Genomic DNA, 25,977 nt, shown 5'->3' on the forward strand with positions numbered 1-25,977 from the left:
ACTCGACTAATGTCTGAAGTAGTGCTGGAGGGAAATGACACCATGAATCCTGCAGGGCTGCCCATAAATCTGTAGCAGTACGAGGGGGTGGAGATCTCTCCTGAACAGCACGTTGCAAGGTATCCCAGAGACGCTCCTAGTTCGTCTGGGGAGTTTGGTGGCTTGCGGAAGTGTTTAAACTCAGAAGTGTGTTCCTGGAGCCACTCTGTAGCAATATTGGCGTGTGGGATGTCGCACTGTCCTGCTGGAATTGCCCAAGTTTGTAGGAACGCATAATGGACACGAATGGATGCAGGTAATAAGACTAGGTGCTTACGTACGTGTCACCTGTCGTATCAGCGGTCCCATATCACTCCAGCTACACATACCCCACTCCATTACCAAGCCTTCAAAAATGGTTCAAATGGCTCTGAGCACTATGGGACTTAACTTCTAAGGTCATCATTCCCCTAGAACGTAGAACTACTTAAACCTAGCGAACCTAAGGACATCACACACATCCATGCCCGAGGCAGGATTCGAACCTGCGACCGTAGCGGCCGCGCGGCTCCGGACTGAAGCGCCTAGAACCGCTCGGCCACAACGGCCAGCACCGAGCCTTCATCAGCTTGAAAATTGCCCTGTTGACGGTCCATGGATTCATGAGGTTGTCTCCGTAGCCATACATGTCCATCTCCTCGATACAATTTGAAACGAGACTCGTCCGACCAGGCAACATGTTTCTAGTGATAAACAGTCCAATGGCGATGTTGACGGGCGTAGGTGAGGCGAAGAGCTTTGTGTCGTGCGGTGATGAAGGGTACACGAGTGGGTCTTCGGCTCCGAAAGCCCATATCGACGATATTTCGTTGAATGGTTCGCACGCTGACACTTGTTGATAGCACTGAAATCTGCAGCAATTTGCAGAAGGGTTGCACATCTGTCACGTTGAACGGTTCTCTTCAGTCGTCCTTGGTCCCGTTCTTGTAGGGTCTGTTCCCGGTCGCAGCGATTTCGGAGATTTCATGTTTCACCGGATTCCTGATATTTACGGGACACTAGTACGGGAAAATCCCACTTCATCGCTTCTTCGGAGATGCTGTGTCCCATCGCTCGTGTGCCGATTGTATCACCACGTTCAAACTCGCATAAAAATAGTTGACCTGTCATTGTAGCCACAGTAACCGACCTAACAATTGCGTCAGAGACAGCGCCGTATTTTGCCTGTTTACATAGTTCCGTATTTGAATACACATGCCTATACTAGTTTCTTTGGCGGTTCAGTATATGTCTAGTTTGGGTCATTGTAGCGCAGAAAACTGTGGATTTTGTGTGCCCTTTCCCTTTTCGTCGTATTTGGGGCTTATTTATTTACTTGGATATGAAGGGTTTTCGCTGCAACTTCACCTTCTTTTGACTAATACTGGCTTTTCTTAATTGGTCATCGCCCGGCCACCTCTAATAATGTTTCCTGCAGTAATGAGAAGCATAACTGTAAGTAGAGCTCCTGTGCCCTTTAAGAAGCTAAATTGTCTATTACAGTGCACCGCCAACTAAAATAAAGTTTTGAAAGTCTCGTTTCTGTAAATATACTGTGTTTTGACCAAATATCAAGCTAGTTACAGCAACTTTACTTTTCCTAGATGTGTATTGCCGGTTCTCTGAATTTAGTGGTGAAAATTCTCTAAATGCATTTCAGCAAACACGAAACTAGTTTTCCGTATTATGTTAATCTAAAAAGTACGTGTCTCAAAGCAGCTGTTTTTTCATACCAAGCTTTCTTCGCACTACGCTGCATACGGCCAGAATGTGGTTTTTATTATCCACTGAGCTCTACATTTTTCACATTTAAATCAATGTTTGCTGTAAATTTATATACTGCTGAAAGCACAGACTTCCACACATTTGTCAGCCAGTAAGTCTTTGTCCTCTATAAAAAAAAAGTTACGGCCTTAGTAATCGTCTGTTGAAATTTACGAAAGTGTCCAACTCGACGTTTCTGAATGAGAGTTTAGTAACTTTTTTTACTATTTGCATTGCGAGACACCGATTTATTAGAAGCTGCTTCATAAACACATGAACGTTTCCCAAGGTAGCTTCGGCTCTTTCGGTTTTTTTTTTTTTTTCACGCACCTTACTATTTGACTTCATATTTCCTGAACTGTGTTTCGTACAATGATATAATTGTGTAGTTGCATTTAGCGGCATATGTGGATACTCCCTGCGAAATGTATTGCGAATATACTTACTAGCACGGTAGTAGTACATTTAAACGTAATGCATGATAAGGCAGTATTTCAAGCGTCTCATTTTTTAATGAAATATCTCCTGAGAACTGTAATAGGTAGGTTGTTGTTAACCCCACAGCGATTCTTCCCTTACAGTTTTGGGTGTATGTACCAAGTGAGGTTGAAATAGTTCCAGAGGTCTAGTAGGAAATATGGAACATACGGTTTGTAATATGTATGGATTAATAAGGTCCATATATGGCGCATTATTTCAGTTTATTTATCGTGTAGTAATGACGAAAAGAAAATTAAAAAGGAAAATTTGTTCTCGCAGATATACTCGACCTGAACTCCTACCGCTGCGCGAACTGCTGACTGGAACTACGTTAACATAAGTGGCTCGTGTCTCGCCCGGAACGCACCACAAATGTAAACGCCCGGCCTTCTCGATCTCCCACTCCCGCCCTATCTCTTATCACAGATTTGGACAAAATCGGTGCTGGGGTGAAGGCGCGGTCGCCTTGTCAGTAAATGGTCACTCGGCGCATCCCGCACGTCCCAACTCCGATGTGATGTGCCATCGTGTTGGGAGGAAACGGACGGCTGCAGGCATGCGATCTGTGGTGGCAGGAACTCTTAGTACATGTCCAGGTGAACATTTCTCTTCGAAGGAAAATGTGCCTTTCACCCAATCGTGCATTCCGCCATACCAAACATTAAGCTTCGGGATATCACGGATGTTTTAACGTGGGTTGTCTGGGTTCGTGGAGCCCCAATTCGTGATGACGGGGCGATTCGAGCGTCCAGGAATGTACAACCTTGTTTAATCTGAACAGGCACTTTCATCATCTAGGGGGGCCAGTATGGAACATGAGAAGGCATATCGGAGAGGACGATAGTTTGGCTGCAATGCTTCGACCATTTGTTTTTCGTATGCAATAAGGCGTAACCACTTAAAAAGGCGTTGTTGTTGTCTTCAGTCCTGAAACTGGTTTGATGCAGCTCTCCATGCTAATCTATCCTGTGCAAGCTCCTTCATCTCCCAGTACCTACTGCAACCTACATCCTTCTGAATCTGTGTAGTGTATTCATCTCTTGGTCTCCCTCTACAATTTTTACCCTCCACGCTGCCCTCCAATACCAAATTGGTGATCCCTTCATGCCTCAGAACATGTCCTACCAACTGGTCCCTTCTTCTCGTCAAGTTGTGCCACAAACTCCTCTTCTCCCCAATTCTATTCAATACCTCCTCATTAGTTGTGTGATCTACCCACCTAATCTTCAACAGTCTTCTGTTGTAGCACCACATTTCGAAAGCTTCTATTCTCTTCTTGTCCAAACTATTTATTGTCCATGTTTCACTTCCATACATGGCTACACTCCACACAAATACTTTCAGAAACGACTTCCTGACACTTAAATCTATACTCGATGTTAATAAATTTCTCTTCTTCAGAAACGCTTTCCTTGCCATAGCCAGTTTACATTTTATATCCTCTCTGCTTCGACCATCATCAGTTATTTTGCTCCCCAAATAGCAAAACTCCTTTACTACTTTAAGTGTCTCATTTCCTAGTCTAATTCCCTCAGCATCACCCGACTTAATTCGACTACATTCCATTATCCTCGTTTTGCTTTTGTTGATTTTCGTCTTATACCCTCCTTTCAAGACACTGTCCATTCCCTTCAACTGCTCTTCCAAGTCCTTTGCTGTCTCTGACAGAATTACAATGTCATCGGCGAACCTCAAAGTTTTTATTTCTTCTCCCTCGATTTTAATACCTACTCCGAATTTTTCTTTTGTTTCCTTTACTGCTTGCTCAATATACAGATTGAATAACATCGGGGAGAGGCTACAACCTTGTCTCACTCCCTTCCCAACCACTGCTTCCCTTTCATGCCTCTAGATTCTTATAACTGCCATCTGGTTTCTGTACAAATTGTAAATAGCCTTTGGCTCCCTGTATTTTACCCCTGCCACCTTCAGAATTTGAAAGAGAGTATTCCAGTCAACATTGTCAAAAGCTTTCTCTAAGTCTACAGATGCTAGAAACGTAGGTTTGCCTTTCCTTAATCTTTCTTCTAAGATAAGTCGTAAGGTCAGTATTGCTTCACGTGTTCCACCATTTCTACGGAATCCAAACTAATCCTCCCCGACGTTGGCTTCTACCAGTTTTTCCATTCGTCTGTAAATAATTCGCGTTAGTATTTTGCAGCTGTGACTTATTAAACTGATAGTTCGGTAGTTTTCACATCTGTCAACACCTGCTTTCTTTGGGATTGGAATTAGTATGTTCTTCTTGAAGTCTGAGGGTATTTCGCCTGTCTCATACATCGTGCTCACCAGATGGTAGAGTTTTGTCAGGACTGGCTCCACCAAGGCCGTCAGTAGTTCTAATGGAATGTTGTCTACTCCCGGGGCCTTGTTTCGACTCAGGTCTTTCAGTGCTCTGTCAAACTCTTCACGCAGTATCGTATCTCCCATTTCATCTTCATCTACATCCTCTTCCATTTCCATAATATTGTCCTCAAGTACATCGCCCTTGTATAGACCCTCTATATACTCCTTCCACCTTTGTGCTTTCCCCTCTTTGCTTAGAACTGGGTTTCCATCTGAGCTCTTGATATTCATACAAGTGGCTCTCTTTTCTCTAAAGGTCTCTTTAATTTTCCTGTAGGCTGTATCTATCTTACCCCTAGTGAGATAAGCCTCTACATCCTTACATTTGTCCTCTAGGCATACCTGCTTAGCCATGTTGCACTTCCTGTCGATATCATTTTTGAGACGTTTGTATTCCTTTTTCCCCTGCTTCATTTACTTGTGTAACACTTCATACACACTCGATCTTGCTTCCTCCAATTCACGTGATGCATGACGAACTAACTTCTAGGTAGCGCTATAAGACTTCTGTAGGCTACCGTACATTATAATAAGTAAGCGTAAGAGGACGTTGGTTTTTCCTAGTAGCCTCGGACAGTTAAGTTCGTAACCGCATCACATGTACGTTAGGTGTGTTGCATACCTATCGGTGATAACATCATTTTGACCGCTTTCTTTGCGTATGCTATCAGTATCATACTGGTTTCCCCAAGGTACCAGAAGAGGTGGACCGATAGATACTCTGGGGGAGAACACGGGAAGTGCCATAACCCGATTACCCAGAAGCTTCGCTCAATTGAAAGAGGAGCCAAAATAAGTGAACAGTTGTCATGGCGTACTCATCTGTAGATACTCAACCGTTTCCTAGCAAAAGACCCTGAAAGTTTTCAACTTAATTTGGCTGCCTTTTAGCGGGCAGTCAGTCCAGCCCAAATGTTGCGAGAGACGGTAGCGTCGCTGCCTGTCACATTGGCGTCGCGTGATCAAAACCCGATTATTCTTATTTTGTCGTTTAACTACGCATGTCTGTAGAATGTTAGTTATGAAATTAGAGGATACACGGGCGCTATATAATTGTAAAATTAAAACGGTTTTAGTGTCACACACTCACTGTATAATATACATGTATGTGGTACTTTCTGGGTTACAGTCTTCTTAAATTCTCATATTCTTATATTTCATTTTTATATCAGCTGTTAAGTCTTGTATTTTATTCTAACATTTATTTTTCAGTAAGGTCTGCTGCATTCCCTTGGATGATGCTGATCGTAGAAACATCCAACTCGTTGCAGTTCCGAACACTAGTGACATTGCGCAAAGGCTGGTAGTCAACAGCGACATTTCTTGGTATGAATCTCGCTTGGAAAAGAAACGTCGTTAAGTAACATTGCTGAAGATTTCACGCGTTGGCAATAATATCGCGGCAAACCACGCATAACGCATATCGTTTCCGAGAACTGGCTCTTGAAATTTGAGTAGGACTCAAGATACACCACAGGAATTTCACCGAAAACAAATTCAAGTATGTTTTCCCATTTATTATTTTAATTCATTCCCCAGACATTTAGTTAATAGACGAATAAGGACAACTTTGTTTCGGTATACATTGGAAAACATTCGTGTTGTCTTCTGCGGACATGAGCAGATCAATGAAAAATAAAAATCGGGTTTCGACACTGTATCACACATATGGAGAACTTGTAATAAGTCAAAAACCTTTTTGAGTTCCACCGTATGTGTGTGTGTGTGGGGGGGGGGGGGGGAACCCCTGTGAGAATGTCAAATGACAGAGCTACAGCAGATCTGTGGAATCGCTTCAATCATTTGCAATAATTACTGGGCTTGCACATGCACTAAGTCTCCCAGTACATCATTTGTGGTTTTACGAATGTTTCAGGTTCAGCGAGGTCCGCACTTCGATCACACGCCGGACGTGCCGTTGAACATCGCTACGCAAACAACTCAGCAGCCCCTTACGGTCCAGGTACGGTAAAGACTTTGAACATTTTAAATTCATTTTTGTAAATTAAACTTCTGAAGATATTGACATGAAACCTTTTGGGAAGTGTTGCTGAATATGATAAAGCAGCTTACACATATATTTTTTAATTTTTTACTGTTCAATTTCACCCCGTGGGACGGAGTCACTTTGAACATGGAAATATTTGCCTATTCTGTGGGAGTCATATCAATTACTGTTAAATGAACCCATGTCATATGGAACAGCATGATATATTGTATATAAATATAGTTTTGAAAGTAACTTATTTAGAAAAATTTGAGTACTTTTTATGAGTTTTCTGTAATCACCGGAAACATTGTATGATTACGGCTTAATTTTGCTAATAATGGAAATGGGTGCTGAGCTAGTTATAAAATAAGAAAATTATTTAAAAACAGATCTTTTCAAAAGAGTCTGTATGGCTTTAACAAAAGAAATGAAAAAAATTATCACATTTTAAAGAATTACATCTGTAAACACTCTACAGGAAAGGAAGTTGCCACGAAAGTGTGTCCACTCTAGCAGATGTCATAGACATCAAATTTAAACTCAAAGCCTTTCCCTTCCATCTACCTTAGTCAGGTAGAATCCTGCAAATATCACCTTCCTCAAATTCTGACATTGGGAACATTAGGCCACACAAAAAAATTAATCTGCTTCCACCTTGGAATGCCATTTCCGCATAAGTGTAATTTCATCATCAGTGGTAACATGTCCAACACTATTTTACACTTTTTTTTAAGGAAACTTCACTAAAACATGGAGCTGATGTGTCAAAGAATAGGGAGGGCGCTGTTCAAAGTCACTCCTTGAAAGACAAGCCTTCATATTTTATTTTTTTACGTCACCAAAGAATAAATTTAACATTTTATGCCTTCTGTAATTGTTCATTCAAGTGTTAACCTTGCCCATAAAAACTCGTTTCAAGTTCTAAACTTAAAAATGCCTCTAATAATAGGCAAATGTTTTTGCGGTTGTGAAGGAACTTACATTTCCAAAAATTATTTTATTTTCTGGCTTTGTTATAAAATGTAATTTCATATCGACTGCCATACCATCTGAAAGTATCGATTATTGGCAGTATTTAACGACTCTGGCCTTAGTTCCATATCTACACACTAGAGTGCAGCATTTATTTATAAAAGGCGCTAAATTGCTGTTAAGTCACCCCGCTCTACTAGTCATCACTGCAGCAGAAAGGTGTTGTGTGATACTTGAAATAATGCATAGTCCACACTCTCAGAATACAGTAAGAGACTCGCGAGGTACGTGATAGGGCATTTCTAGAACTGATACCTAGGAACATTAATTAAAGCTTCCGGGCTGGGAGGCCGTGGCTGGACCGTACAAAGTCTTCATTGTAACGATTCTTTGCCAGCTGCGGGCAACATCTTCAAAGGTGAGTCAACGACTGGCTGCTGGGCCGTGGGGGTCACGTTTATATAGAGCGCACAGAGAGTACCATCACTTGGACTGTCGTCAGTGAAACTATTTTTGACTACATCATTACTCTAGATCAAAGGTAATAGATTGTAACATCGTTGGTACAAAGTCGACAGCCATATCTAACTTTAAGCCTTCTTGTTTTCTGTTATAATTATTATAATGTTTATAAATCTCTATGGCTTCTCCGTACGTACGTGCATAACAGTGCGATGCCTCAGATAGCACGCATGTGTCACTAAATTTTATTTCGTGATCGCCGTCTTCAAAAACGTGTTCCGCTACAGCCGACTTGTCGGTGTCCCCCAAACGACATTTCATTGTCTGTTCAGTTAGGCGGTTATGAACACTTGTTTTCATTTTTCCAATGTAAACCTTACCACAACTACAGTAAAAAAAAAACACTGTCTTCAGGCCACGAGTGGCCTACCGGGACCATCCGACGGCTGTGTCATCCTCAATGGAGGAAGCAGATAACAGGGACGTGGGGTCAGCACACTGCTCTCCCGGTCGTTATGATGGTATTCTGGACCGAAGCCGCTACTGTTCGGTCGAGTAGCTCCTCAATTGGCACCACGAGGCTGAGTGCACCCCGAAAAACGCCAACAGCGTATGGCGGACCTATCAAAGTGCCGACTACGCCCGACAGCGCTTAACTTCGGTAATCTCACGGGAACCGGTGTAGCACAACTACATGGAATTTTATGAACCCTACTGGTTGCAAAAGGGCGCCGTGCGTCTTTCGCCGATCGTCAATATTCACTGATTTTCTGGTGGGTCTAAAGATTGTTGGAATTAGAAACTTGGCTTAAAATTTTCCAATACGGTCCGTAATATTGTGCGTAAATGTAAGAAAAACTTTCCCAGCCGACGGTTGTTGATGTTGCATGCTTTCGGACACTGTTCGTCTGGGATCGAGTGCTCTATGTATCTCATGATCAGCGTATCCATTTTCCTTAAAAGCTGTTCGCAAATGATTTAGTTCGTCTTTGCCTGTACCGAAACTGTTTTTGAAGACGGTGATCATGAAATAAAATTTAGTGAGACAAGCGTGCTAGCTAAGGCATCGCATTATTATGCACGTAGCCTTAGAAATTTATAAACACAATAATTTTAACACAAAAGAAGGCTGTAAGTTAGATAACATACGGCGGTCGACTTTGTACCAACGACGTGACAATCGATTACTTTTCATCGAGAGTAATGACGTTATTAAAGATCGTTTCACTGTCGACAGCACGTGACGATGAGCGGTGGCGCCCTCTATACGCTCTATATAAACATGACCTCCACGGCCCAGCAGCAAGTCGTTGAATCACCTCTGAAGATGTGAAGAAGGGTAACCAAACGTCAGGAGGAATAATTTGTACTGTTCGACCACGGTCTCTTAACCCGGAAGTTTTAATTAATGAACACGCCGACCGCGAAAGCCTACACTTTACGATTTCTAGGAACTTCCTGGCAGATTAAAACTGTTTGTCGGACTGAGACTCGAACTCGGGACCATTGCCTTTAGCAGGCAAGTGCTCTACCGACTGAGCTACCCAAGCATGAATCAAAACCTGACCTCTCACATTTACGTCCGTCAATTCGAGCTATACTGTGTGATCAAAAGTATCCGCACACCGCAAAAACAGAAGTTTTTCATATTAGGTGCATTATGCTGCCTCTTACTGCCAGGTACTCCATATCAGCGACCTCAGTAGTGTACGCGAGATTTCCAAACTCGCACATCCCTAGGTCCACTGTTTCCGATGTTACAGTGAAATGGAAACGTGAAGGGACACGAACAACACAAATGCGTCCAGGCCGACCTCGCCTGTTGACTGACAGAGACCGCCGACAGTTGAAGAGGGTCTTAATGTGTAATAGGCAGGCATCTATCCAGACCATCACTCAGGAATTCCAAACTGCATCAGGATCCACTGCAAGTACTATGACAGACGGCAACTGAGGAAACTTGGATTTCATTGTCGCCCGGCCGTTGTGGCCGAGCTGTTCTAGGCGCTTCAGTCTGGAATCGCACGACCTTAGGTTAGTTAGGTTTAAGTAGTTCTAAGTTCTAGGGGACTGATGACCTCAGATGTTAAGTCCCATAGTGCTCAGAGCCATTTGAACCATTTCATGGTCGAGTGGCTGCTCATAAGCCACACATCACGCCGGTAAATGCCAAACGACGCCTCGCTTGTTATAAGGAGCGTAAACATTGAACGATTGAACAGTGGAAAAACGTTGCGTGGAGCGACGAATCACGGTACACAATGTGGCGAACTGATGGCAGGGTGTGGGTATGGCGAATGCCCAGTGAACGTCGCCAGCGTGTGTAGTGCCAACAGTAAAATTTGGAGGCGTTGTTATGGTGTGGTCGTGTTTTTCATGGAGGAGGCTTGCACCCCTTGTTGTTTTGCGTGGCACTATCACATTACAGGCCTACATTGATGTTTTAAGCACCTTCCTGCTTCTCACTGTTAAAGAGCAATTCGGGGATGGCGATTGCATCTTTCAACACTATCGAGCACCTGTTGATAATGCACGGCATGTGGCGGAGTGGTTACACGACAATAACATCCCTGTAATGCACTGGCCTGCAGAGCCATCAGTCCTACAGACCACCTTTGGGATGCTTTGGAACGCCGACTTCGTGCCAGGCCTCGCCGACCAACATCGATACCTCTCCTTATTGCTGCAGTCCGTGGAGAATGGGCTGCCATTCCGCAAGAAACCTTCCAGCACCTGACTGAACGTATGCCTGCGAGAGTGGAAGCTGTCATGAAGGCTGAGGGTGGGCCAACACCATTTTGAATTCCAGCATTACCGTTGGAGGGTGCCACAAACTTGTAAGTCATTTTCAGCCAGGTGTCCTGATACTTACGATTACATAGTGTATGAGGAAGTGCCGTGAGTTCTGCTTGGGTAGCTGAGTTGGTAGAGTACTTGCCCGCAAAAGGCAAATGTCCCGAGTTCGAGTCTCGGTCCGGCACACTGTTTTAATATGCTAGGAGGTTCCCTATCAGCACACATTCAGCCGCAGAATTAAAGTTTCACTTTTCTTCTGCTTCTACTGCCAATTTTTGTAGACAGCTGCAGCACACAGTAAACCATTTTATACATAGTATAACAGTCCGACAAAGAACACACAGCAGTAAATATGTTTTGAGGATTGGTGGTTGGAACTTTGAGGCTGTCGACTGGAAGGGGTGCGAGTAAGTATCTTTCCCAGGTTACGCAAACTTACTTCAGACTATTTCTGTCAGTCTTCTCCCGAACAGCACGTCGGGAAAATAGATACCTAAGTCACTCCAGGGGAGCTGTGATCTGGCTCATTGCATCACGAAGATGGCACTCAACAAATACTTTCGTGTTCGCAAGAGAAAGTTGTTGATTTAAATTTCGTGAAAAGATCTCGCCGCAACGGAACATTCTTTGATTTTAAAACTGTCGCCACAACGCTCTTACCTTATCCCTGATTATCGCTATTTTGTGATAGTAAAAAATGAAATGCCCTTCTTAAAAAAAAAAATTTCTGTCCTCCGTCAGTCATATTTGGTAAGGATACCGTACCGCGCAGCAATAGTCCAGAAGAGAACGGACACACGCAGTGTAGATTTTGTGATGCTACTGTCACATTTCTGTTAATTAATTCCCTCCTAATTAGGAATAGCCTTTGTTTGACCGTGAAGCATTGGACTGTGAAACGGTAACGCTCGTACGCAGCATTCTCTCTGTAATTATTATTACACGATGCACTTCACACAAAAATAGTGCAGGCAAGTTGCCATGCCTGAAATAATTAATTAGAATTTTAATATGAAGAGAGGAGGAGATACTAATTTTATTGAATTGTTTCTTAACTTTGAAATTACTGACTGTGGCACAGCAACATAACCAGTCGATCACATTGACTGAAGTACTTAAACCTAAATTCATTTACATTAACAGATGTTAACTTGTATAACACGCTAGAATGAACAACATTTACATAAATAATACATACAGGAATTAATTATCTGATTCGCCTGCACTGCACATAGGTCACCATGCACCTTGTGGCGGATGCTCCATTAGTTGTGTGTGAAACATTTACTTCTTACAAATGAAATTTTTCAGTAAAATGTGAGGGAGAATAGTTAAATGTGAAGCAAAATCTTTAATTGTACTACATGATACTTGTATTTTGCCACAGGCAATTAAAGTGATGTTTTCTGTGGACCTTATTCACCATAGTTCCTATGGTGATTAATAATGAATGTGGTGGCACTTCACCATCTGAAATCAGTTTTGTTGAGTATTTCACAGTCAGTTGATACGTACATTTGCAACAGGAAGCCGGTTTACTATTTTGATAAATGCGTTGCATTGATTGATTTAAAACATATTCATTCCATCTTCTACGAACTTCCTTTTGTAACAGTCAAATCTGAAAAACTTCAGGCACATGGAACCTAGGATTGGGATGCTCTCACTACTTACGTAATGAAACACGTAAGACTAGTTGCAGTCATTAAACAGATAATTATTCAAATAAAAGCATTCTAGAGAGAGATTGGTTTCACGAAACAAAAACATGGCTTTGCATAATGGCTTCCAGAGAATGTGTCCACTCTTCGCACAACACATATAATAAAAAATACTCAAGTTCGTTGTTACGTCAGTGAGTCATTAATTCACCTCTGATGCAAATGCTACATAATTACACACAGTTGTAATTGATTAAATACTTGGCTCATACCACCGTCCACAAGATACATTTTGATGTCAGTTTCACCGCTGCAAAACTGGCTTCTAATATTTGTAGACATGGAGCCAACATCTTCCATCACGACCGTGTACAGCTGTTACATAATCGTAGATTCCAAAAGTAGCATTTTTCAACACTGTCCGAGGCGTAGTCCTTGTCTGTTCAGAAACGTTAACATAAAACTCGTCACAAAGATAGGCTTCGTCTGATGAAAAGGCGGGATTGTGTCGCGTTCTTTGCCCAGCGGGAAATCTCCTAACTTAATATTTATTTCTCTACGGCCAACACTCTCTAATTACATAAACATTTTGACTTCATTTGTTCGTTTTATATACAACATAGTTTAAGCAGTAAACATCTTAAACATTGGCCACCTTATTCTCCGGATCTGTACACATGCGACTCCTTTTTGTGGGGCTGTATCAAAGACAACGTGTACAGCAATAACCCCAAAACCACTGCTGAGTTGAAAACAGCCATTCAGGAGGTCGTCGACAGCATCGATGTTCCGACACTTCAGCAGATCGTGCAGAATTTCGCAATCCGTCTGCGCCACATCATCGCCAATGGTGGCAGGCATGTCGAACGTGTCATAACCAGTGCTGTTTTTCTGGGGGAACGCTGGGGGATGCGTACCCCTGAACTTTTTCGTCGACAAAGTAATTGTTTTACGATGTTGAGAACTTGGAAGAGTGCCAAAGATTTATTTCACGGACGTGAAGTATTTATTTCATTTTTTTCATGTTGGTAATTGCAATACGAACGAGACCAGTGCAGTTTTTGGTGGGAAAAGCGATGTCATTGACTGTTTCTAGCATTTCGAGGCTGCGGCAACCGTTATCGACAACTGAATCGCTGGTAACCAGGTCGACAAGCATGTAGGGCCATCGCTCGATAATAGTGGGCGATAGCAGTGCTAAACGGATATGCGTACGCTCAAAGCCGCAGATAGATGTCTCTACGGTACTGCTACCATGATCCCTCGCGATTCAATGCCATCTTTGTTTTGTTGTTCTTTATTCGTTTGCGTTTGCCGTTGCGTTTGCTGTTTCATTTGAGGTGTATTATAGGTCAATTGAGGTGTATTATAGGTCAATTGAGGTGTACGATACCATTTTCTTTTATTGTTCAGGGGTTGATGGGAATCGCATGCGTCATTTGAGGTGATGTAAACTGATGTGTTCTCTTGTATGTTTGGGTGTTTCTCGGTATTGCCTGCTTCATTTGAGCTGTAAAGTCAACTGAAGAGTCCGAAACAATTTTTTTTTATTTTTTTAGTTCGACATGTTGATGACGTCATGGCTAAAAGCAGACGGGTGGTATCCCATGCTTCAGTTACAAGTAATTTTTAGTGGATTATATCCAATGTCGGAGTACCCGCAAACTTTTTTTTAGAAAAAGAGCACTGGTCATAACCTAAATTTGAATATCTGTAGTGACGTTTACATCTTGAATAAAATGTGTGCGCGGCGTAATTTGTAAGTAATTTACGTTTTTTTATACAGTTCAATAATTGTCAACCTGTAGGTTAAGAAGAGTAGAGGGCCTATAACGCCATATCCCCATATATAATTTGGGTTTCGCTGGATGCCTCCGTGTCATGTGACCATCTTGACAGGGAATGAATACTGAACAGCTGAGACGATCCGCTATAGGTACGCCGTTTGATAACTGCTTGCCAGGATGCATGTCAGAAGACTTCTGGAAATCTAGACATATGGAAAAAACTTCAGATATACAACATTTTTATTTGGTAAAGAACCATCAGAGTTTTTTTGTCGTCTTCAGTCCGAAGTCTGGTTTGATGCAGTTGTCCACACCAGCCAGCCCTGAAAGGGCATAATAATCTCCAAATAACAACTGCAACCTACATCCATTTAAAACTGCTTACTGTGTTCACACCTTGGTCTCCCTCTACAGAGTCCGCAGTTCCGGTTGCTGCCACTGGATCACTGGGTTCCAGGTTCAGTTCCCGGCTGGGTAGGGGCATTTCTCTGCCCGGGGATTGGATGTCTGTGTTGTCATCATTATCACCATCATCATTTGTGACAGTGGCTAGATTGTACTGCGTAAAAACTGGGGCGTGGTACGGGCGCAGATGATTGCGCAATTGAGCGGCCCAGAAACAAATCATCACCCCTCTACAATTTTTGCCTCCCAAACGTCCTTCCATTACCAAACTGACCATTGGTTGATGCCCCAGGATGCATTCTATCAATCGATACCTTCTTTTAGTGGAGTAGTGCCATCAATGTTTCTCCCCAGTTGAGTTCGGTCCCTCTTCTTTCGTTTTTCGAGCTATCCTTTTAATCTTCAGCATTCTTCTGTAACACAACATATTAAAAGCTACTAATCTCTTCTTGCTTGTAGCTCTCATGTTTATCGTCCGCCTTTCACTTTCGTACAAGGCTGTTCTCCAGACAAATACCTATTTGAAAAACTTACTAACACTTAAATTTATACTATCAGCAAATCCTCTTTATCAGAAATGCTTCTGTTGCTGCAGCCAGTCTGCACTTTACTTCATCCCTAAATCAGCCACCGACTGAGGTGGCGCTGTGGCTAACACGGACGGTGTCTTGAAAGGAGGATAAAAGATGAACATCAACAAAAGCAAAACGAGGATGCTGAAGGAAATAGATTAGGAAATAAGACGCTTAAAGTAGTAAATGAGTTTTGCTATTTGGGAAGCAAAATAACTGATGGTGGTCGAAGTAGAGAGGATATAAAATGTAGACTGGCAATGGCAAGGAAAGCGTTTCTGAAGAAGAGAAATTTAACATCGAGTATAGATTTAAGTGTCAGCAAGTCGTTTCTGAAAGTATTCGTATGGAGTGTAGCCATGTATGGAAGTGAAACATGGACGATAAATAGTTTAGACAAGAAGAGAATTTTGCACTCCCTGTCGATCTCATTTTTGAGGCGTTTGTATTCCTTTTTGCCTGCTTCATTTACTGCATTTTTATATTTTCTCCTTTCATCAATTAAATTCAATATTTCTTCTGTTACCCAAGGGTTTCTACTAGCCCTCGTCTTTTTACCTATTTGATCCTCTGCTGCCTTTACTATTGCATCCCTCAAAGCTACCCATTCTTCTTCTACTGTATTTCTTTCCCACATTCCTGTCAATTGTTCCCGTATGCTCTCCCTGAAACTCTGAACAACCTCTGGTTCTTTCAGGTCCCATATCCTTAAATTCCCACCTTTTTTCATACTTGTGTAGCAAATTCTGTGGATAACAGAACCATGCCGTTAAAATTCCAAATCAATAACTTCAGTACTTTCGGAGACATAAATTTTTACCTAAAACACACAACTGTGCTATCATTGTGAAACCGAGTTATGGACTGTAATGTATTTACGAGGGTAATCCCAAAACTAAGGTCTCCTATTTTTTATAAGTACTTAGACCAGTTTATTTCTACAATAGTTTACATCAGTTTACAGCTTGAACATTTAGCTATTTTTGCGACATAATCACCATTTCTGTCGATGCATTTTTATAGACACTGTGGCAGTTTTTGTATGCCCATGTCATACCATCTCGCCGCCATGCTGTCCAGAAAGTTATGAACCTCTTCTTTCACCTCGTCGTCGAAGCTGAATCGCTGGGACCGAAATTAACGCTGACAGGTACTGCGAGACTCTGAAAAACCTCAAACGGGAAATTCAGAACCGGAGAAGAGGAATGTTGAGCAAGGGCGTACACATTCTCCATGACAACACTCGCCCACCCATAGCTCGGCAAACCATTGCTCTCCTGCTTCAGTGAAACATAATTCACCCACCTTATAGTCCTGACTTGGCGCCCAGTGACTACCACCTGTTCCCTAGGTTAAAAGAACATTTGGCCGGAAAGCGATTCAGCTAGGAAAATAAATACGTGTGATTGACAGGTTTTGGGTCAAGAACAGGTATAGTAAGTTATCTGGACGTGGTGAAATAGAATTATTATTTTCCCACTTGGAATAAAGAGAGAAGTGCACAAAATTAAATACAAATATTTTAGTTTCAAACGAAAAAGGTACGCTGTTTGTCACTAATGATAGTGGAAACAAAGGTTTTTTGATTACTAATATGTCTTAAAGCAGAGGTTCCCAAATTTTTTGTCCTGTCCCGGTTTTTCTTTTATTTTTTATGAACCACTGAACTTTATTTTTATTTTACAGTAGAACATTTGAAAGAGAAACATTTGAAAGAGCTACTGCCCCCACTGCTAGAATACAGTCTTTGGCACAGAGGAGATACACAGCTGAAGTGTGTGATATCTGCGCGAGTACTGCATTGCCCCATCTCCCTCACAGCCCGCGGATGTGAACTTTTTAAAAAAGTGATTTGGCATTACAGAGAATGTTATTTTCATATACACTACTGGTAAGTAGCAAAGAATATGGAATTAAATTCAGCTTCGCCGCACAGCTATAGTGCAAAAATTGTAAAAGTAGTTTTATGCTTAGGACTGGTTCAACTTCCAATCGGTGTACATAGGACTATTTATTTCTTTAGGAACACCAATTTTAAAAACCCTGGTTCACACTTATGAATCGAATCTAAAGGAATTCGAAATTTCATCGCTTGTTCTGCTAAAGCGGGATCTATTGACGTCAAGAGATCCAAAAATCTGTCACACGACAGCATAGTTAACGAGTCGGCATTTGAATCTGACAAATTATAGGATTCTAAATTGACTGAAAATAGGTTCCTCATCGATGTTCGGTTGCTATTGATTGAAGGAAAATATTACTTCAAATTAGTGTCCACTGTCCACAAATGCTCCTTGAAGAGTTGCTGTATCGTGCGGGAATGAACATATGCTGTACTCTTAGAAATTTTCTTAGCTTTATGAGCCACAGTGTTAGGCCAAATGCAGATCGATCGCCAGTAAAGTAGTATCTTAACGACGCGCAAATTCATTATTAACTAGAATGAGTACAACTTCTATGTTACATACAACTGTCATATGATACCCTCTAGGAACAAAATTTCTTTAATTTACTATTACTAAAATGTGAATATAACGTACGTAACTGTAAACTGTCAATTACGACGAGGAGATATTTGTGCGACCTGGTATTTTATTTTCGTGTTCTGGTACCGGGTCACTACCCTTCAGTTGGGGAACGCTGTCTTAAAGCATTCTACGACGCAAACACTTGGTGCTTCTTCACAAATTGAACAAAAAAAACCACAAGATAACTGGTAAAAAGGCGATTGACGGTGGGGTCACAGACGTACACAACTCATCTGGGAAATGTACTTTCTCTTTCAGCACCATTTCTTTAAGGTTGTAAGACGATATTGTGTATCTGAGCTGAACTTTCCACTCTTTACTACAACCACGAGATTTTTCGCAGGCTCTATGTTTCGTCAATAATCGCTTTTAAAAAATTTAGGACACAGATGGACTTAAACTGAGATGACGAATCAAACTGTATGAACCGTTTAACGTGGATTCTGGGAGCATTTCACTCATTTTGGTTATGGCTGTCAACGTGTTAAAAAGATATAATTTAAAGTCTTCGAGAATGTATGGTATGTTTATCTTATACGACTGACCAACGATGATGATTTCTGTCCTTTAATGTTGCTCGGTTCAGCACTTACAAACCAGAAAAGAGGAAATCATAAACACATATATTCACCAGAATTGTATTACATAAAAAATAAGTAAAAAGGCGGTCTTACAGACCCCCACATAAGGGTGTTCCTGGATACATCCATAGACAGTAGACAGGTTGAATCCAATTCAAGCGAACAAATCGTCATACACTGTCATTTATTTACTTTCAATCCATTCATAACAAAAAGAGGGAGAACAGACCATTATGTCCGTTGCACGAAATGTTTTCTGTTTCTTATGGAGGGAACTACGACATAGAGTATCATTTGAAAACGGCCAAATACAGGTCATCAGATACCAGTGCCGCATCTTCTAGAATTTTAACAGACTACTTTCGGCAAGTTGTTCCAACAACTTAGACTAGAAACTAGACTTGGGAAATGAGACACTTAAAGTAGTAAAGGAGTTTTGCTACTTGGGGAGCAAATTAACTGATGATAGTCGAAGTAGAGAGGATATAAAATGGAGACTGGCAATGGCAAGGAAAACGTTTCTAAAGAAGAGAAATTTGTTAACATCGAGTATAGATTTGTCAGGAAGTCGTTTCTGAAAGTATTTCTATGGAGTGTAGCCATGTATGGAAGTGAAACGTGGACGATAAATAGTTTAGACAAGAAGAGAATACAAGCTTTCGAAATTTTGTGCTACAGAAGAATGCTGAAGATTAGATGGGTAGATCACATAACTAATGAGGAAGTACAAAATTGTTAAGGCTTTCGTGGCCACTTGTTGACAAACTGCCTATTGGCTTCTGTCTCGGGTTCTTCGGCCGACGTTCATCTAATGATTTTTCTGACGTTTCGCCAGCACGAGTGGCTGGCATTGTCAAAGCTTCACCCTCCATTGCCGGCAGTTCACCACCGGCAATGGAGGATGAAGCTTTGACAATGCCAGCCACTCGTGCTGGCGAAACGTCAGAAAAATCATTAGATGAACGTCGGCCGAAGAACCCGAGACAGAAGCCAATAGGCAGTTTGTTAATGAGGAAGTATTGAATAGGATTGGGGAGAAGAGAAGTTTGTGGCACAACTTGACTAGAAGAAGGGATCGGTTGATAGGGCATATTCTGAGGCATCAAGGGATCACCAATTTAGTATTGGAGTGTGGAGGGTAAAAATCGTAGAGGGAGATCAAGGGATGAGTACACTAAACAGCTTCAGAAGGATGTAGGTTGCAGTAGGTACTGGCAGATGAAGCAGCTTGCACAGAATAGAGTAGCATGGAGAGCTGCATCAAACCAGTCTCTGGACTGAAAACAACAACAACAGACTAGATGCAGTGTAAGGCACGTGGGCCTTCCATTTAGTACAAGAAAACCATAGCTTTCGTTAAAGAGACCGTACAGTTGTGGCCGTACAAAATGCGAAGCCATTGTTGTCAACGTGCTTGCTCCACACTGTCGTGATGAATTGCAGCGAGAAATGTGTGAACTGCATTACTATTATTTCTGATGCATCTAATCATGGAAACACAAAGCTGTTCTCTATACTTGGTCGATATTTCTTGTCACTTGAAGACATACGCGCGAAAATTCTCCAGTTTAAAGAGTATCCTGGTGAAACTGCAAATATTGTTGGAAACTATATATGTGATACCATCATAGTATATAATTTGAATGATGAGCTTGTAGCATTCTGCGGGGACAATGCCAACATAAACTTCGGTGGACGGTCTCGAAGAGAGGCAAACAATATTTTCCACAAATCATGGTGTAGGATATACAGTGCACATAGTGCATAATGCTGTAAAGACAGCTGCATATTGTTTACCAGTCGATCTAGTGTGTGTCATTCACAAGATTTATTCTTACTTCAACAGATATTCTGCTCGTGTAGAAATCATTGGTGTAGGATATACAGTGCACATAGTGCATAATGCTGTAAAGACAGCTGCATATTGTTTACCAGTCGATCTAGTGTGTGTCATTCACAAGATTTATTCTTACTTCAACAGATATTCTGCTCGTGTAGAAAGCCTAAAATAATTTTGTACATTTTTAGACGTAGAGTGCAAACAGTTACTTGGACACAGCTGTACCAGATGACTGGCCTTGATGCCAGCCATTGAGAGAGTTTTACGGCTCTATGGTCCATTAAAACCATATTTTTTGAGTGAAGAAAATGCCCAACAATAATAACGAAATTTTTTGAAAACCCATGCTCTGAAGTCGTCCTTACGTTTTTACATTATAAAGCGTCACCTTATCATGCAGCAGTATTGAAGGAGGCCAGCATGTTACATATGCAGAGGTTGGAGAAGCACTTCATGATTTAAAAGTGAATATGAGAGAAAAACGAAAAACCGGATTTGTGCCACACGTTATAAGAAGTGCTTTAAGCAAACTTGAATCTCAGGGGACATAAAAGTTATTAAGTTCACTGCAACCAGCATATGAATTTTATGATAGCAGTGCACAATACACTGAGCAGTGGACGGATCATTTTGATGCAGTTTCGGGCTTCAAATGGATTTTTTCAAACGATGTACCTACATGGGCTGTGGTCCAAAAACGACACGAATCTCTCATAAACGTATTGCCAAACTGTAAAATCTATGGCAATGAATTATTTCAAATGTCTCTTAATATGCAGCAGTTTGCCACCCCCCTGAAAACAAATGGAACGTAGAAAAAACTGACACTGATGTGCATTGGGTACAGATGTTTCATCACTTCACATCGAAACAAATACCTTAAGAGACTAATCCTTAAGAGACTAATCCTTAAGAGACTAATCCTTAAGAGACTAATCCTTAAGAGACTAATCCTTAAGAGACTAATCCTTAAGAGACTAATCCTTAAGAGACTAATCCTTAAGAGACTAATCCTTAAGAGACTAATCCTTAAGAGACTAATCCTTAAGAGACTAATCCTTAAGAGACTAATCCTTAAGAGACTAATCCTTAAGAGACTAATCCTTAAGAGACTAATCCTTAAGAGACTAATCCTTAAGAGACTAATCCTTAAGAGACTAATCCTTAAGAGACTAATCCTTAAGAGACTAATCCTTAAGAGACTAATCCTTAAGAGACTAATCCTTAAGAGACTAATCCTTAAGAGACTAATCCTTAAGAGACTAATCCTTAAGAGACTAATCCTTAAGAGACTAATCCTTAAGAGACTAATCCTTAAGAGACTAATCCTTAAGAGACTAATCCTTAAGAGACTAATCCTTAAGAGACTAATCCTTAAGAGACTAATCCTTAAGAGACTAATCCTTAAGAGACTAATCCTTAAGAGACTAATCCTTAAGAGACTAATCCAAGGATTGTGGAATTCGTGTTTTCTAATGGAAAAATTAATCTGAACTACAATCGTTCAGAATTCTGTGATTTTCCTAAACTGAAAAGAAAGCAAACATTTGTCAGATAAAATTCATTCATCGCATAAATGTGGGGCATGAGCAACTGAATTTTTAAAAGTTGTATATGGTTGTCTAAGCAAATGTTTTATTAGCTTTTAATATTTTGGTGTATCATTATTATACAGTAACTGTGAATGGCTTCGGCTTCCAAAAAGATGACCTTCTTACGTATGTCCGAGTGAACTTGATTTTGTAAAAGCAGCCAGAAGGGGCGCTGAGTATTAAATTTATTTTGTGGAAAGGAATCTTATTTTGTTTTCGCTAAATTTTATCTAGTTTCGGAATTAACATTTCTAGTCCAAAATAGGTGTGGCAATCTGATCGGCTGCCATTAGAACTACCGCGATTATAGAAGTGCTCGAAATGATGTGATTGCTGCGTAACATTCTACCCAATAGGAATTCAGCATTTCCCGCGCGTTGTTACTTGGTTGTCTCAGGTGTGAGTCGAGATGGTCGCTCGGGAGCCGTCATCTGGTAAACACCTATGTTAAATCGCGGTGATCGAATTTGTACTACAAAAAATCTGCGCGTTTGATCGGTTTTCCTGTAGTTGATGAAAAGCAACTACAGTGTTAAGTATTTTGAGAAAGTTTGAGCTTTGTGAGTGATTTATTTTACGAGATTTCGCGTGTGAACATTTAAAAGTCGTACATACGCTCCGCGTGGTGTGTTTCGTGCAAATTACGGGACATCACTTCTGTAGAAGAAGACAACCGAACAACTGGCTATGTTAGTTCGCAAATAGTCGTGGATCAGTGACTGTTCAGGACGTTTAAAATAACGGGTCGGACTAAATATCTTCTGGCTGTTTTGGGTGTGAACTTGTTAGAGAGACAGTCAGTAACATTGCATAACGGATGTCGTGATATTAAATGCGGACTTCATTGCTATTTTCCTTGTTTTGAAGATAATGAAGCAACTAAAAGGAAATTTTTTTGCATTTTTTCAAACGACTCGTACAAGAATCCCGACTGCTCAATGGTTTAACTAACTTCAGTTGCTATCCATGGACTGGGATTGTGACGCCTTTGCGTGATATGTATTTAATCGACTTTTCATCAAAGGTTGGATTTGTTGGCTAAACCACTGTCTACCATCGCAGAGTAAAGGTGCAGAAGCCTATTCAGGTAGGTACACAGCTTGTTTAAAGCATAGTGGGAGACCAACCCGTCCCGCAGCACGACCTAGCAGACATGTTTACAAACGGCAGAAACAGTACGTTTCTGGACATGGGATCCCTATTCAAAATATTTTGTACTAACCCCCCCCCCCTCTCTTATAAGTCTTAGAAGTATATAACGGGAATTTTCGGACAGCTTGTATACACTAAGCCCATTTTTTTCTGCGGTGGTATAATGAAACGGGAAAATCATAGTTGGATTACATCATGTGAGCACAGTTATTTCACAGTATATTACAGTGGAGATGTTGGAACCTTCAGGTGTGAAGGAGGAGGGATCCGCTTTGGATTGCCTGTGTGCGCCATCTGTTACTGTACAACTTAATGGGAAATAGTAGGTACAATTCTGAAGACAACGGCGTCATTAACAGCTCATACCTGTAAGTATTCCAGTACTAGCTGGTTAGCTGATTCATAGCTCATACATCATGCATCATGTTACACTTACAAATGTAACGTTCTTTGTCAAGTTAACACCACAAAAAATATGCCGGACATCCTCATGGGGCATATTAGTCACACGAAAAACAAAAAAATCTATTAGTACAAGGGTTGAATGAAAAGTAATGCATTCACCTTCGTTAATTTGATTTGGATGGGAATATTTCAATAAATCAAATGCAGGAATAATCCTTACAATGTGATGTTTAATTGCCAATATTCAATTTTCCACATTATCACCAGCCAGTTGGATACGCATTTCTGCCAATGATGAAAACGTTTCCTGAAGCCGTCACGGAAGTCGTCGACACTCTGTTTCCGCAGCCACAGTCTCACAGTTCTGTCAATGTCTTCATCAGAAGCATGATGATGTCCCCGCAGATCGTCTTTCATTATAGTGAACAGATGGAAGTCAGACGATGCTAAATCTGGACTGTATGGAGGACGCCGTATGGTGGTGAGATTCAGTCTCTGAAGTTCTGTTGTGATGGCAAGTGGAGTGCGTGGTTTGGCATTGTCATGCTGCAGGGAAACATTTCTCTTTTCCTTTCGCACCCTTGTTAGCCGCCGTTTCAGAGTTCGCAGCGTTGTGATGTAACGCTCTGAATGTATTGTTGTTCCATGATCGAGGAAATCAACATGGGTAACACCATCTGCGTCCCAGAAAACTGTGGCCATGATTTTTCCAGCCGAGGGCTACGTCTTGAATTTCTTTTTTTTGGGGGCGAGTCTTTGCGTCGACATTCCACAGACTGACGTTTCGTCTCTCGTCACAATTGACTGGAGAAAGACGTCAGCTTCATTCTCGTAACGCGAGAGGAGTTCCTGGCAACTTAAAAGTCTGTGCGCTTTCATTTCAGGAGTCAGCATCTGGGATACCCATCGTGCACAGATCTTCCGATAGCCAAGCAAAGCAATAATGTGACCCACCCGTTCTAGTGAAATGCCGATTGTGCTTGCAGTTTCTCTCTGAGTGATACGACGATCGTCGTGAATCAATCTGTCAACATTTTGCTTGTGAAACTCGGTGGTTGCTGTCACAGGATGTCCAACTCTTAGTTTGTCACGCAGTTCAAATGCTCCCGCCTCAACATCTTTAAACTTACTCGTCCAACGACGCACAGTACTCACAGCAACACAATCATCATAAACTGCTTTCATTCTGTGATGAATCTCCTTCTGCTATCAAGAATTCAATGACTGCATGTTGCTTAAATTGCATTGTGCGACCGTCTGCGCAGGGCTCTATACTTCACACAATATAATAACACAACCGTTCAGTGCTAAGCTTCCCACAAAAGAAAAAAAAAGGCTCAAATGGCTCTGAGCACTATGGGACTTAACGTCTGAGGTCATGTCCCCTAGAACTTAGAACCTAAGGACACCACACACATCCATGCCCGAGGCAGGATTCGAACCTGCGACCGGAGCAGCAGCGCGGTTCCGGACTGAAGCGCCTAGAACCGCTTTTTTTTACATACTTTAGTTTTATTTATTTAACCTGATCTGATTAGGGCCATGAGGCCCTCTGACATTGGGCCAGCGTTTCACATATACAGTACCTTCTTTACCTCCTTTTTTTTCCCGCCCGGGATCGAACCGGGGACCTTCCGCGTGTTTTTTTTATTCACCAAAAACAGTAACAAAAATGGCTACAATGAAATGACATAAATAAGGTGACAGATAATTGCAGTCATAAATTTCAGCATTCAAAAAATGAGTCTTTAGCAGTAGCACACATTTAGCACCTTCACTGTCACCTTCAACTGGTGGCAGTTCAGCATGCACATTTTCTTCTTCTGCAGCCGGTTCCTCATCATTTCCCAGAACCAAATTAATCATTCAGTAAATCCTTGATGTGTGTTCCTTCCAGGGTAAATTACATGGACAGAAGAGAAGTCCGGAACAGCGACATCGCAAAATATTTCATTGCCTTGTTATTTTTGTCAGTTCCAGCCTTCTAAACGCATCCATAGGGAGTTCAAGATCTTCCTTTATATCAGACACCAGATGTTTCTCGCCATATTCTTGTATCTGCTGTACTGCTGATTTATTTTTCATGTGTGACTTGCAGGTGAGGTTAGGGTCGGGAACGTGACCCAATCCATTCCCTCTCTACTAGAAATCCAGTTCCTAACCTATACCCATTCGGTTGAAGACAATTCGGAGCATGTTACCATATTTCTTATTGTGATTCTGATATTTGAGTATTTTCTCGAATTCATTTTCTATATACATCTTGTATTCAATATATTCATCGCTCCCAATATTGTTATAAACATAACTTGTATATTTGCCCATTAACCAAATCACTGCGTTATTTTTTGCCTGAGGGTAGTAACTTTCCTCTGGTCTGAAGAAAATGTTAGTCGGTACATTGTTTGCTGAAGTTCTTGTTATTTGAGCAATTTTCTCCCTGGTCCACCTCCAGTTGATAATCCGATCTCCACAAGTGTAACGGAGGCACACTATCAACGAGGTTGCATTTGCTGCAGAGGTTAGTGTCACTTAAACCGATGGCAAAGAGACGCTCATTAGTGCTGATGATATTGACTACCTTGTACCACGCTGTTCTCACGTCAGACGAAAGAACATCACTACT

General features: G+C 41.4%; 1 long non-coding RNA gene across 1 annotated transcript in view; it reads left to right on the plus strand.

The window, feature by feature from the left end:
* LOC126106848 (uncharacterized) overlaps window positions 1-25,977 on the plus strand; it is a 230,451-nt gene that overhangs the window by 90,774 nt on the left and 113,700 nt on the right. Inside the window, exon 2 of the long non-coding RNA XR_007523398.1 lies at window positions 6,485-6,571. This is a non-coding gene — a long non-coding RNA (uncharacterized LOC126106848). The remainder of the gene's footprint in view (window positions 1-6,484; window positions 6,572-25,977) is intronic.

Source organism: Schistocerca cancellata, chromosome 10 (genome assembly GCF_023864275.1).
Source record: "Schistocerca cancellata isolate TAMUIC-IGC-003103 chromosome 10, iqSchCanc2.1, whole genome shotgun sequence".
Classification (NCBI taxonomy): domain Eukaryota; kingdom Metazoa; phylum Arthropoda; class Insecta; order Orthoptera; family Acrididae; genus Schistocerca; species Schistocerca cancellata.